Below are 13,840 nucleotides of genomic sequence, written 5' to 3'. Positions count from 1 at the left end.
CTAGCAATATTAAAAGAAATGTATGAAATTAAACAAAAAGAAAAAGAACAAAAAACAAAATTAGCAAATGAGATAATTAAATTTAAAGAAAAATTGCAACTAGAAGATGAATTAGAAGAAAAAGAAGAAAATAACCAAGATAATCCACCCGAAATAAGAGTTGATGAAATAAACGACGATGATCTAGAACAACATTCAGAAACAAGCGAGACATATACGGAACTTTTAGCAAACATAGATAATACAAAGAATTTAGAAATAAATACAGGAGAAATAGACATGGACGAAAAACCTAGCACATCAGGAGTAAAAAACCCAAAAAATTTTAATCTAAAATATTATAATGAAAATTATGAACAATATGATAAAGAAAAAACTACATGGGATAAAAGATTAAGTAGAAAATGGACGCCTAAACCAATAACTGGACAACATGATTTTTTAGATTTAGACTGTGTAGCAGATATAAATAAAACAATCCAATTATAGATAGGATACATATCAAAACAATTAATAGACAACAAGATAGTAATAGCAGAGGCACCAGAATACATAAAAAGAACACTTATAGAAACAGTAAAATTATGGCTACAAAATTTAACAAGTGAAAGCTTAACAACTTTAAGAAATAATAAAAAATTTGATGGTGAAATAGCCACTACAACCATGGAAATATTATATAAATATGAAATAGGTATAAGAAATGAATTTAGTAGTATGACAACAGAGGTAGAAGAACAAAATAAAGAAAAAATCATAAATCGGAATTTAATGACAAAATTAGCAATATGTAATATGTGTTACATAGATGAATATACATGTGCATTCAGAGAATACTAGTATAAAGGAACATATAGCATAGAAGAAAGTAAAGAAAAAAGAAAATTATATTTTACAAAATTACCAGAACCTTTTAATTCAAAAGTAATAAAAAGTTGAAATGAAGCAGAATTAACAGATACCTTAGGAGCTAGAATAAAATTCTTACAACGATGGTTTATGGAACTATGTGAAAAACATAAAGAAGAAATAAAAATGGAAAAAATATTAGTAAAAAACTTGGCATGTTGCAAAAATAAGACAGCACCTCAATTTGGTTGTACGGATAGATATTATAAAAATAAAAAGAAATATAATAAAAAAATACAGATCAAAATATAAATATAAAAAACCAAGAAGAAGGTACTATGTAAAAAATTACAAAACCAAAAGACCATATAGACCAAAAAGAAAACTAACGGAATGTACTTGTTATAATTGTGAAAAATTAGGACATATAGCTAGAGATTGTAAATTACCTAAAGATCCAAAAAAAAAAAATATCAGAAATAATAATAGACGATGAAAAATATACGCAGATAGATACATAGATTATGAATTAGAAAGTGAAGATAACATTAATGAAATATCAAAAAATGAAATAGATAATGACACAGAAATAGAATCAGATAATGAATTCTATAATATAACAAATGACTGAAGCAGACATACAAATAATAAATAAAGAAGAACATCAAGACGAAGAATCTTTAGAACAGAAAATAATATTTGATAATAGTATATTTGAACAAATAAAAGGAAAAGAATTAGACCTAAGCGTAGCAAAAATATTCGAAATACCAACAATAAGAAACTGGTTTAAACGACAAAAAGAAGAATATTATGTAGTAAGTCAAAGAGAACATATCATAGATTGCAAATACACTAAAGGAAAGGCCAAAATACCAATAATAAATAAACGAATAATAAATAAAGAAATACAAGATATTAAGGCTAAAAATCCAATTAAATATGTACATTTAGGAGGAACAGAAATATTAATAAAAGCATGTTTTAGAGAAGGAATAGATACACCCATAGAAATATACTTAGCAGATGATAGAATTATACAACCTATAGAAAAAAGCATAATAAGTGCGGTAAAAGGTAACCTCATATACCAAAAATTTAAATTTATAATAAGTGCTAATTACTCAGTAGCAGTAAATGACAGAAATATAGATAAATCATTAGTATTATATTGGAAAATGTCAGGAATAGAACTAGCCCCGGGAAGTAAAATATTTACAGCTAGATGTAAAAACTTATATGTTTTAACGACAAAACACAAAATAACAGCAAAAAATAAAATAAATAAAATAAAAATAGAAGATCCCTTTGAAAGAATAGTTACAGTCATAGATAAAAATGATTATAGTTATAATGAAATTGATATAGAAGAAGATTTAGAAATAGTAAAAGAAAGACTAAGCACATCGAAAAGAATAAACAATGAGATACCCCAAATATCATCAAAAATGAGTACCTCAAGGAGAATAGATAAAACCCCACTAAAATCAATGGAAGAAGACATAAAACCATATCATTACTACATCACGGGAATAATGGAACAACGAAAATATTTAATACTAATAGATACAGGACGAGAAGAAAATTATATTACAAGAGAATTAGTGACGGAAGATGAAATAATAACTATTGAACAATCATGCTCCGAACTACCAAAAGCATTAATATATACCGAAGAAACTACAGAAAAGGAAATAATCATCGGAGGAGTACCAATAGTGATAAAATTCAAAATATATCAAGGAAATGAAAATATCATCTTAGGAATAAAATGGTTAGAACAAGTAAAACCATATAATCTAGAAGACAAACAATTAACAATAAATTATGAAAATAAAAGGGTAATAATAAAAAGGACTTTAGTATGATAAAAATATGAAAATATATATACTTGCGAAGATAATAATAGAAGGATATTACAACCGATATTATACACCAATGATAGATACGGGAGCAGAAGCTAATATATGTAAATATAATTGTTTACCAGAAGATAAGTGGGAAAAATTAAAAACACCTATAGTAGTAACAGGATTTAATAATGAAGGAAGCATGATCACATATAAGGCAAAAAATATAAAAGTACAAATATGGGATAAGATATTAACTATAGAAGAAATATATAACTTTGAATTAACTACAAAAGATATGCTATTAGGAATGCCATTTTTAGAAAAATTATACCCACATATAATAACAAAAACACACTGGTGGTTCACGACACCGTGTAAACAAAAAATAGGAGCAAAAAGAGTAAATAATAAAAAACGAAAAACAACAGAATGGATAAAAGGAAGTGAAAAAATTACACAAAAATTAGAAAATATAAAAGAAGAAGACCCTAAAATAGAATTAATTATATTCTCTATAGATAAAGTAAAAATAATTCAAGATAAGTTAGAATTATTATATAGTGAGGATCCTTTACAAGGATGGGAAAAACATAAAACAAAAGTAAAAATTGAGCTAATTGATAATAACAGTATAATAACCCAAAAACCATTAAAGTATAATTTTAATGATTTAACCGAATTTAAGATACATATAGATGAATTACTAGAAAAAGGATATATACAAGAAAGCAATAGTAAGCATACAAGCCCGGCATTTATCGTAAATAAACATAGTGAACAAAAAAGAGGAAAAAGTAGAATGGTTATTGATTATAGAAATTTAAATGCAAAAACTAAAACATATAATTATCCGATACCAAATAAAATACTAAAGATAAGACAAATACAAGGATATAATTATTTTAGCAAATTTGATTGTAAATCAGGATTTTACCACTTAAAACTAGAAGAAGAATCTAAAAAACTAACAGCATTCACTGTACCACAAGGATTTTATGAATGGAATGTATTACCATTTGGATATAAAAACGCACCAGGTAGATATCAACACTTTATGGACAATTACTTTAAACAAATAGAAAATTGTGTAGTGTACATCGATGATATATTATTATATTCTAAGACACAAGATGAACATATAAGATTATTAGAAAAATTTATACACATCATAGAATATTCAGGTATAAGTCTAAGTAAAAAGAAAGCTGATATAATGAAAAATCAAATAGAATTCTTAGGAATACAAATTGATAAAAACGGAATAAAAATGCAAACACATATAGTACAAAAAATAATTAACTCAAATGAACAACTAGACACAAAAAAGAAATTACAATCATTCTTAGGACTAGTAAATCAAGTAAGAGAATACATACCAAAATTAGCAGAGAATTTAAAACCATTACAACAAAAATTAAAGAAAGATATAGAATATCAGTTTGATAAAAAAGACCAAATACAAATACAAAAGGTAAAATTATTATGTAAAAACTTACCTAAACTATACTTTCCAGATGAAAATAAAAAATTTACTTATATAATAGAATCAGATGCAAGTGAAAAAAGTTATGGAGGAATATTAAAATACAGGTATGATGACACTACGATAGAACATCATTGCAGGTATTATTCAGGAACGTTTAATAATACAGAAATAAAATGGGAAATAAATAGAAAAGAATTATATTCAGTATATAAGTGTTTATTATCATTTGAACCATATATTGTATATAACAAATTTATTATAAGAACAGATAATACACAAGTAAAATGGTGGCTAACAAGAAAAATACAAGATTCGGTAACAACAAAAGAAATAAGGAGATTGGTATTAAATATATTAAATTTTACATTTACAATTGAAGTAATAAAAACTGATAAGAATGTTATTGCAGATTACCTATCACGACAAAGCTACTCAGACTGAGACTGAGGAAGAAGATACAATCGAAAAAATACTCAAAGCTATTACTACACTTTGTACAAAAGTGGATAGTATGGACAACGAGATACAAAAGCTAAAGACTAATGAAGATAATCTGAAGTCTAAAGCTAGTCAGCAGCATGACTATAAAAATGCGGAGCTACGTCGATCGGAAGACGGAAAAAAGCCAGAGCTAAAAGGAGACGATGGGAAACTCCTTAAAACCCATAATGTTTGTTTAAATACAGCTGCAGGTACAAGCAAACAAGTTAGCGATAAACAACATAAAAATGTGAACTTAAACCAGCTATTTGCAAAACCATTTACCCAAAGGACACCTAGACATGTGTCCATAGAACCACAAACATCTACATACGCAGATAGTTTGCAAAACCAAAATGAGAAAAAGACATATAACTACATCACACGAACCTATATTGAAAATATCCACAAAATCCAAACCTATTTAAACCGCAACCCCAGATCAACTACAAAAGAACCAAACCAAGATTATTTGACACAAAAGTTACAAGGATATAACAAGTTAATTGCACAACCGAAAACTAACGCTAATTTAGTAAGAACATGTTACAACTACGGACTGTTAAATACCGTATACACATATGACGGAGAAGAAGTTAGTGGAATACCAGAACTACACAAAGCATTCATCACATACAAAAGAGTTACGAAAGGAAATTTATTTTATATAAAATTCTATACAGCACCAGCGGAGATATTATACGAGGAAATAAAACCTCCAATACAGGTTATCAAGATAGGATTAACTAAAGATATGATTATACCCGAGGATATCGGACAACAAGAAGAGATATGCAAAATAGAGATACCAAGTTTTTATGCCAACAAAAGGATAATTGGTATATCAACAATTATACAAGAGTTAGCAAATAATTATTTAAACGGAAACGCTATATGGAGCTACTATGCAAGAGACCAGCTAATGATTTATTCCAATTCAAGGGAGCTAAGGAAAGCAGATATGGATGAAGTCCAAAGATGGATTTTATCACTACTAAAGCCAGAAGAACGACCTACGACACGAGCACTAAAAGAAGGATTTATTTCAGCAGAATTATTAAACAGATATTGCAAGCTAATTGGTCATAAATACCCGGACCATATATGTTCAAAGTGCAACGGAGAAGATAATATAATTCCAGACGTCCAGCTGGAATAATCAACGAGGAAGAAAACAAGAAGGAGAAAGAGATATGAACGGAAAAAGTTATGTGTAAAATAATGTAAATGTAAAAGTCATAATAGTTGTCATAAAGTAGGTATGGGTCTTTTGTACAAAATATGACAAGTGTATGTGGTAGATAGTGTACATTATTAATATGTGCAAATAAGTCGTAAAGAGGATAGTGGTAGACAAAATAAGAACTATTCATGAATAGTAGTCATGAATAGTAGTAAATAGTAGTGGACATGTGTAAAAAATGTGTTAGGATAAGTATTTAGAATAGTAAATTTGTATGTCTATATATAGACTTAGTAGTAAACATTGTAAAGGCGGGCAATGCCTGATAAATAAAAACTCTCCTTTCAAAAAACTCTCTTAAAGATACTAAATACTTAAAAGTTAATGGATAAATCTGAAATCCAATCAGATATTTCAGATAGCATGGCTAAGCAAGAGGCAAAGGTATATTGTTCAAAAAATATGCGGAACTAATTTCATATATTCCTGAATATCATATATATGATTGAATAAATTTATGTTAGTTATTATGTATTAGAATTATTTGAATCATGATTTCTAGTTTATTAGCACACTGGAAACAGGGAGAAAACTTCTATACTATGCCATCCTAATGTTGAAACCGGTAGGCGAGGAAGCCGTTTAGGGGAGTAAACAAAGTTGAGGCGCTGATAAGAAGAAAGTATCCGCTAAAGTACGATGCTAGTAGTGACAGGAAAACATGATAAAGATAATCTAGTTCATAATGATCTAATATGAATTTAATCAATTATGAATATGATAGGAAGGAATAATTTGAAATAAAAAACCTGCATAATAAAGAACATGACTACATACATGCATGATGAAATGATAAAAAACTACGAAACTTTAATCTTATATGTACTTAAAAATATAGAAATAATCGAATTAAGAAGAATAATATGGGAAAAAATATTTAATGATTACGAATCAGAAGATATATTAAATCAAGAATGGTATGAAATAGACCTACATGATTTAGACTTCGAAAGAATAGAATGGTATGATTTAGAAATAAATTCAGATTAAAATGAACTACGAATATTTACAATATTGGATAAAATCTATGGAAGATATAAAACTATTAGAACAATTAATGGAGGAAAATTTATATATGTACCAAAGAACCGAAGATATGTTATATCTAGAATATATCATAAATAATATTAAAGAAATATTCAGATTAAAACAACTATCGGAAGAATATTACAATAAATATTATTACATATTACCATGAATTTAGCACTACCAAAAAATAATATTAAAGAGATATCAAGATTAAGACACTTAGCAAAAGAATATTATAATAAAATCTTTAAAATAAAATACTTACCTACCACACTACCATCTACCACACTACCACTTTTATGAATTCACCAACTACCAGTTCCGCAACAAAAAACTTTTTCATTTTCTTTCTGTTTCTTCATCTTATGAGTACAAAGTTTGTGTTTACTCTTTTAAGATCATCATCCATGGCATCTTCTTCTTCTATTGTGAATGATTCACAATACTGTTCTCGATGGAAGTACGATGTCTTTCTATGTTTTAGAGGTGAAGACACTCGGAGAACATTTACGGGTCACTTGTATGAAGGTATGAAAAATAGAGGAATATTCACCTTTCAAGATGATAAAAGGCTAGAGCATGGTGAATCTATCTCAGATGAACTGTTGAAAGCTATTGAAGAGTCTCAAGTTGCCCTCGTTGTTTTCTCAAAGAATTATGCTACATCAAGGTGGTGCTAGGATGAACTGGTGAAGATTATGGATTGCAAGACTCAATATGGACAAACAGTCATACCGATCTTCTATGATGTGGATCTATCAGAAGTTCGATACCAAAAGGAAAGCTTTGCGGAAGCCTTTGCCAAACACGAATCGAAGTATAGGGATGATGTTGAGGGAATACATAAGGTGAAAAGATGGAGGACTGCACTAAGTGCTGCTGCGGATCTAAAAGGATATGACATCCGCCAAGGGTGAGTATAAAAAAATTATTTTATCTCTATTTTAGACATTAGAAAATGGTTTATTTTATAATTTCTAGAAGGCATTATAGCTCTTATAACTTCAATTACTTAATAACAAGAGTTTGATTTATATGCAGTACTTACTAAGATTGGACTTTTTTTTCATTTATTCACAATTAATCTTCTCATTTGTGTAGGATCGAATCAAAGAATATTCAACAAATTGTCAACCAAATCTCTTCCAAATTATGCAAGATATCTTTATCTTATTTACAAGATATTGTGGGAATAAATTCCCATTTATAGAAAGTAAAATCCCTACTAAAAATGGAAATCAATGATGTTCGGATTCTGGGAATCTGGAGAATGGGAGGAGTTGGTAAAACGACAATAGTAAGAGCAATTTTTGATATGCTCTCACCTCAATTTGATGGTGCTTGTTTCCTAGCGGATATTAAAGAAAATAAACAAATGCACTCTCTGTAAAATATCCTTCTCTCTGAACTGCTAAGAAAAAAAGAAGAATACGTGAATAATAAGGAGGATGGGAAGCACCTGATGGCTCGTAGACTTCGTTTTAAGGTCTTAGTTGTGCTTGATGACATAAATCACGGAGACCATTTTGGATAACCTAGCAAGGGATCTTGATTGGTTCAGCAAGGGCAGTAGGATTATTGCAACAACAAGAGACAAATATTTGATAAGGAAGAATGATGCAGTATATGAAGTGACTTTACTAGTTGATCATTAAGCTATTCAATTGTTCAATCAACATGCCTTCAAGAAGGAAGTTCCAGATAAGTCATTTGAGAAGCTAACGTTGGAGGTGGTAGGTCATGCGAATGGACTTCCTTTAGCCCTAAAAGTGTGGGGTTCTTTCTTACATAATAGGGACATAACTGCGTGGAAAAGTGCTATAGAGCAAATGAAAATGAAATCTAAATTAGAAATCGTTGAAAAGCTCAAAATTAGCTATGATGGGCTGGAGACCACACAACGAGATGTATTTCTAGATCTAGCATGTTTCTTACGAGGGGAACCAAAAGATTACATCATGCAAATTCTTGAGAGTTGTTATTCTGGAGTAAGTATTGCATTGAGCGTCCTAATTGACAAATCTCTTGTGTTCATCTCTGGTGGTACAATTCAAATGCATGACTTAATATAAGATATGGGTAAATATATAGTAAAAATGCAAAAGGATGATCCGGGTGAATATAGCAGACTATGGGATGCTAAAGATTTCGAAGAAGTGATGGTCAACAATACAGTACGTAAACTAAACAATGCAATAATATTCAATTTATGGTTTTCATATACCAAAATTTGATTATCTTATGCTATTAAGTCATAAATTAGTCTAGTAGCCGCTTAAAATGTTTAATCAAACTTTCATTCTTCTGATTAACTTTAAATTTGTACGATATTTTGTACATAATAACTTAATCAGTAAAAGTTTAAGTTAATATTATCTAGCTATTTATCCCGAGTAACTTTTTTTTTTTCACAGAAATTAGAAATTAATTTTTCTTTGTAGACTAATGATCCTTTTATCAGGGAACCAAGGCAATGGAAGCAATCTGGTTAAATGGAGTTCAAAATCTACGCTTTAGCAAAAAAGCTATGAAAAATATGAAAAGGCTTAAAATATTACAGATCAGGAATTTTGATACACATGATGAATCCATTGAGTACCTGCCCAACAACTTGCATTGGTTTGATTGTGATAGATATCCTTGGGAATCATTGCCAAAAACTTTTGAACCCAAAAGACTTGTTCATCTTAATCTCTCGTTTGGTTTGTTGCATCATTTATGAACTGAAATAAAGGTACTATAGTTAATCTTCCATTTTAGTCAAACATATTAACTATTCTAGTGACAATTGATACACTTTTAATTTTATCGACATTAGTGTCTTTTAATTAGTTTCTTACTCATCTCTTCACAACCGCCCAGAAATAGATACATATATAGGGATTCAAAGGGCATTTTTGTCCAGGGGTTAATGATACTCCATTCATCCCATTTCAATTGTCGCTTTAGCTCTCGACTAAGGCAAACTAATAACAATAAGATATAGTTTATTAAGATACCCCTATTTATTATATGTCCTTTTGAGAATTGAGTAGTATTAAAATAAAACTATTATTTAATGTTAAGGATATAGTTAGAAAAATTAATTGTCAACTTCAATCTTGAATCTAAAGTGACAATTATCTTGGGATAATTTTTTCAAGTTTAATTGGTTTTAGGGTGTGCCAAGCCAAGGCAGTAGTGCAACACCAAGCCGATGCTTGAAGTCCCCAATAGCAAGCTAACGAGATGGACCTCCCCCATCAAAAAATATAATTAATATTGCGTGAGTCATGACTCACATATCAAATATTGTACTTTTTACTTAAAGTTATACCATTATTTAGTTTCTGAACATATATAAGAAATAAAATAAAATAATTTCTAATTTCACACAAAATATTGTGCTGATTCTTATAATCCAAATGTGATTACCCATTTTTCGTCTAAGGGGACTGCTTTTGCTTTCCAATCTCATTCTTACTAAGTTATGAATGTATAACAGCATTTGCCGTCTCTACGGAAGCTAAATCTTAGCTTTTCTGATAACCTTATACGAACACCAGATTTCACGAGGATGCCAAATTTAGAGTGTTTGAATTTGATAAAATGTATAGGTCTTGAAGAGGTTCATCAGTCCCTGGAGTATTGCGCAAAACTCATTCAGTTACATTTGCATGGATGTATAAGCCTTATGAGGTTTCCATGTGTTAATGTTGAATCTCTAGACCTACAATATTGCTCTAGTTTAGAGAAATTTCCTGAGATCGTTGGAAGAATGAAGCCAGAGTTAGATATTCACATGGGATACTCCGGGATAATCGAACTACCATCTTTTATTAAGTACCAAACTCATATTACCAAGCTAAATTTGAGTTCTATGAAAAACCTTGTAGCTCTTCCGAGCAGCATTTGTAAGTTGAAATATTTGGTGAAGCTACAACTGGTGTACAACTCGAAACTTGAAAGCTTCCTAGAAGAGATAGGTGGTTTAGTAAACTTGGAGGAGCTTGACGACTCAAGGACTCTAATTTCACGTCCTCCATCTTTCATCGTCCGCTTGAACAAGCTTAAAATCTTGTTGTTTGGACTGCCTACATTAGAAGAAAGAGTTGATGTAGAAGAAAGAGTGTTCTTTGTCTTCCCTCACGTGAATGAAGGGTTACGCTCATTGGAAATTCTGGGTCTCAGTGAATGCAATTTAATAGATGGAGGACTTCCAGAAGACATTGGATGCTTGCACTCATTGAAAGAATTGTATCTCAATGAAAATAATTTTGAACATTTGCCTCGCATCATAACACAACTTGGTGCTCTTCAAACCTTGCACTTATCAGATTGCAAGAGGCTTACACAACTGCCAGAATTTCCACAACAATTAGATACAATATATACAGATTGGAGCAATGATTCGATATGTAATTCGTTGTTCAGAATATCTCATCACTCCAACATGATATCTCTCTTTCAGTTTCCTTGTCACTAAAAGTGTTTACGAGTCGGGCGAAGAATATCCCAAGTTGATTCCACCATCAGGGAATGGATACAAGTGTATCAGTCAATTTGCCTGAGAATTGGTATGTATCGGATAACTTCTTGGGATTTTCTGTATGTTACTCTGGCAAATTAATTGACATCACAGCTCACTTGGTTCCCTTATGTGATGATGGGATGTCGTCGATGACCTAAAAACTTGCCTTATCCAACCATTCAACGTGTCATACTGAGCCTACTATTCATTTTTTCCTGGTACCTCTTTCTGGCTTATGGGATGCATCTAATGTAAATGGAAAAACACCTAATGACTATGGGCACATTAAGTTATTTTCCTCTGGAGAAATGAAGAAGTTTGGACTTCGTTTGTTGTATAAAAATGAACCTGAGCTTTGCAGTAGGATAAGGAGGAGCAGATATGCCGATAGTGAACATCATGAAGATGCCAGTTGCTCCTCTTCTAAGAAACAAAGGTCACAAGTACAAGTGCCACTCTTGCAGCTCTTTCCCACAAGCCCGGGATTTTAGATTAAATATAGGTATTCCGTATATACCTCATGAATTATTCCGATACTGTATGTTGCTTTATTTTAAGTGGTTCTAACAAGTTTTATTCTGATTCTCGATTACTTTGGCAGAGCAAACTGGAAGATGGTACTTTGGGGACACTGTCTATGAAGGGATTAGGGAACATGTTTTCCGAGAAAGGGACTCGCGAAAGAACTTGGGTATGAAAAAATTCATTCTTCCATTTGCTGACAAATAGCTTGTTAAAAAACAAATTGCAGATATGTGAATATATTATTAAATCACCTCACATCTTGCGCGTTTTTCCTAATTTCTTCGCTTTACTGTCACAGAGATACAAAGAGCTTACGAGGAAAAAGCATATATCATGTGAAAAAAATTGATACCGTCTATCAAGAGAGGCGTGACGAAAGCCCATAGTATAAATCAGATCTGACACTAATAGAAAGGATCAAGTTATCTCCCCTCCGATCGCTGGCGGTGTATCTCCCTCACATTGCTGGCGATGTATCTCCCTCCCGTTTAGGCGGTGACGGCGTGGAGAGGATTCCTCTGAGAATGAAGAGGGATTGAGAGAGCGGTGATGGATTTGCCATTTGAGATGCCTTCTACGTTATAAAATGTCCTAATTAAAAAGGTTAAAATATATCTACGATGGATTGAAACACCGGAATCCACACAAAACCGTTGCTTTTAGCATGTATAATACGTCGATTGAAAAAATGTCGTAATGTATGATATATTACGGCGGTTTTCTAAAACTGCCGCATTTAAACTGCGGTAATTTTAACCTTTTTTTGTAGTGTATCCTGCTTTTTTTAGTACTAAGTTTCAGAGTTTGACTCATGTGGAACGATGTATTTTTGGTTTTAAGGTTGTATTTCATTTTTTTGTAACTATACCTGATCATGTCTTTCTGCAGATATACACCTTACCGTTATTTCACCGCGCAAGTTCTTCAATAAGTCCATAGAGAAAAGGCAAAGTGTTATTCCCAAAGGTGTCCACTGATTCATGGCTTTAAAACTTACTACTAGTTCATTTTGATGCTCTCTCTGATTCTTATATTTGGGGAAATCTCTGGTTTAAATACAAATATCTTTTGTGTTATGAATTGACAGGGTGGTTGGGAAAAAAATGGAGCAATTTAAGATGCAACACAGTGTGAGACAGTGAAGGAAGCTGGGGAACGAGGCTGGTGAAGTTGAGGTTCGTTCTCCCTCATGATCTCCTTCAGTTCCTTTTATGCTTTAATTTTAAGGAAAATGTGAAAAATAAGAAAGGAACTCTGGTTTTGGATTACATTGTTTGGAGAATGGACTGGTGGTCTGTTTATTTGGAGTTGAACAATCCTCAATTTTTGAACTAGGTTTCGGGGTTGAGTCAAGTCCCGGTTACACATCTCATGCAATAATTCATTCTTTTTAACTTCATTTCGGATCATAATCACATTTTCCATTTTCTGACAAAGAGATGACCCGAAAAACAAATTGCAGAGGACTGGCAATGTAACTTTGCCAAAACAGGTGGACGAAGGAAGCCTCGGAATCCAATATAGCTCCAACGCTTGAGCTCAAATAATTTCTCCCCATCATCAAGTTCTACTGAACAAGCATAGTCTTCGTTGATATCTACTATCAAATGTTACATGGTCGAAGCAAGAGTTAAGTACTGAAAATTGTCAATCCAGCACGTGGATTAAGTAGTTCAGAGGAGTGAGTTAAGAGCAACTCCAGTTTTAAGGGAACAAAAGAGTCTTTTGAAGGGGAATGTGAACACATAAGATGTCGTGATCATTGTGGATTAGGCAAAGTTTGTTATTCCCAAAAGTAGACGTTGATCCATGTCTACAAATTAAACTTCCTACTAGTTCAGTTTTTACTTATGGAGAAATCTTTG

At 31.3% G+C, this 13,840-nt stretch overlaps 1 protein-coding gene and 2 pseudogenes across 1 annotated transcript in view; 2 read left to right on the top strand and 1 right to left on the bottom strand.

The window, feature by feature from the left end:
• Window positions 1-13,840, top strand: part of LOC125867885 (acetyl-CoA acetyltransferase, cytosolic 1) — a 934,067-nt gene that overhangs the window by 419,531 nt on the left and 500,696 nt on the right. The window lies entirely within an intron of this gene.
• LOC125868478 (TMV resistance protein N-like) lies at window positions 7,342-13,092 on the top strand (annotated as a pseudogene).
• LOC125869476 (U2 spliceosomal RNA) lies at window positions 10,095-10,254 on the bottom strand (annotated as a pseudogene).

The sequence above is a fragment of the Solanum stenotomum genome, chromosome 6 (genome assembly GCF_019186545.1).
Source record: "Solanum stenotomum isolate F172 chromosome 6, ASM1918654v1, whole genome shotgun sequence".
NCBI classification, from domain to species: domain Eukaryota; kingdom Viridiplantae; phylum Streptophyta; class Magnoliopsida; order Solanales; family Solanaceae; genus Solanum; species Solanum stenotomum.
Note: the sequence above shows the minus strand (reverse complement) of the source record. Positions and strands in the feature narration are given on the sequence as shown.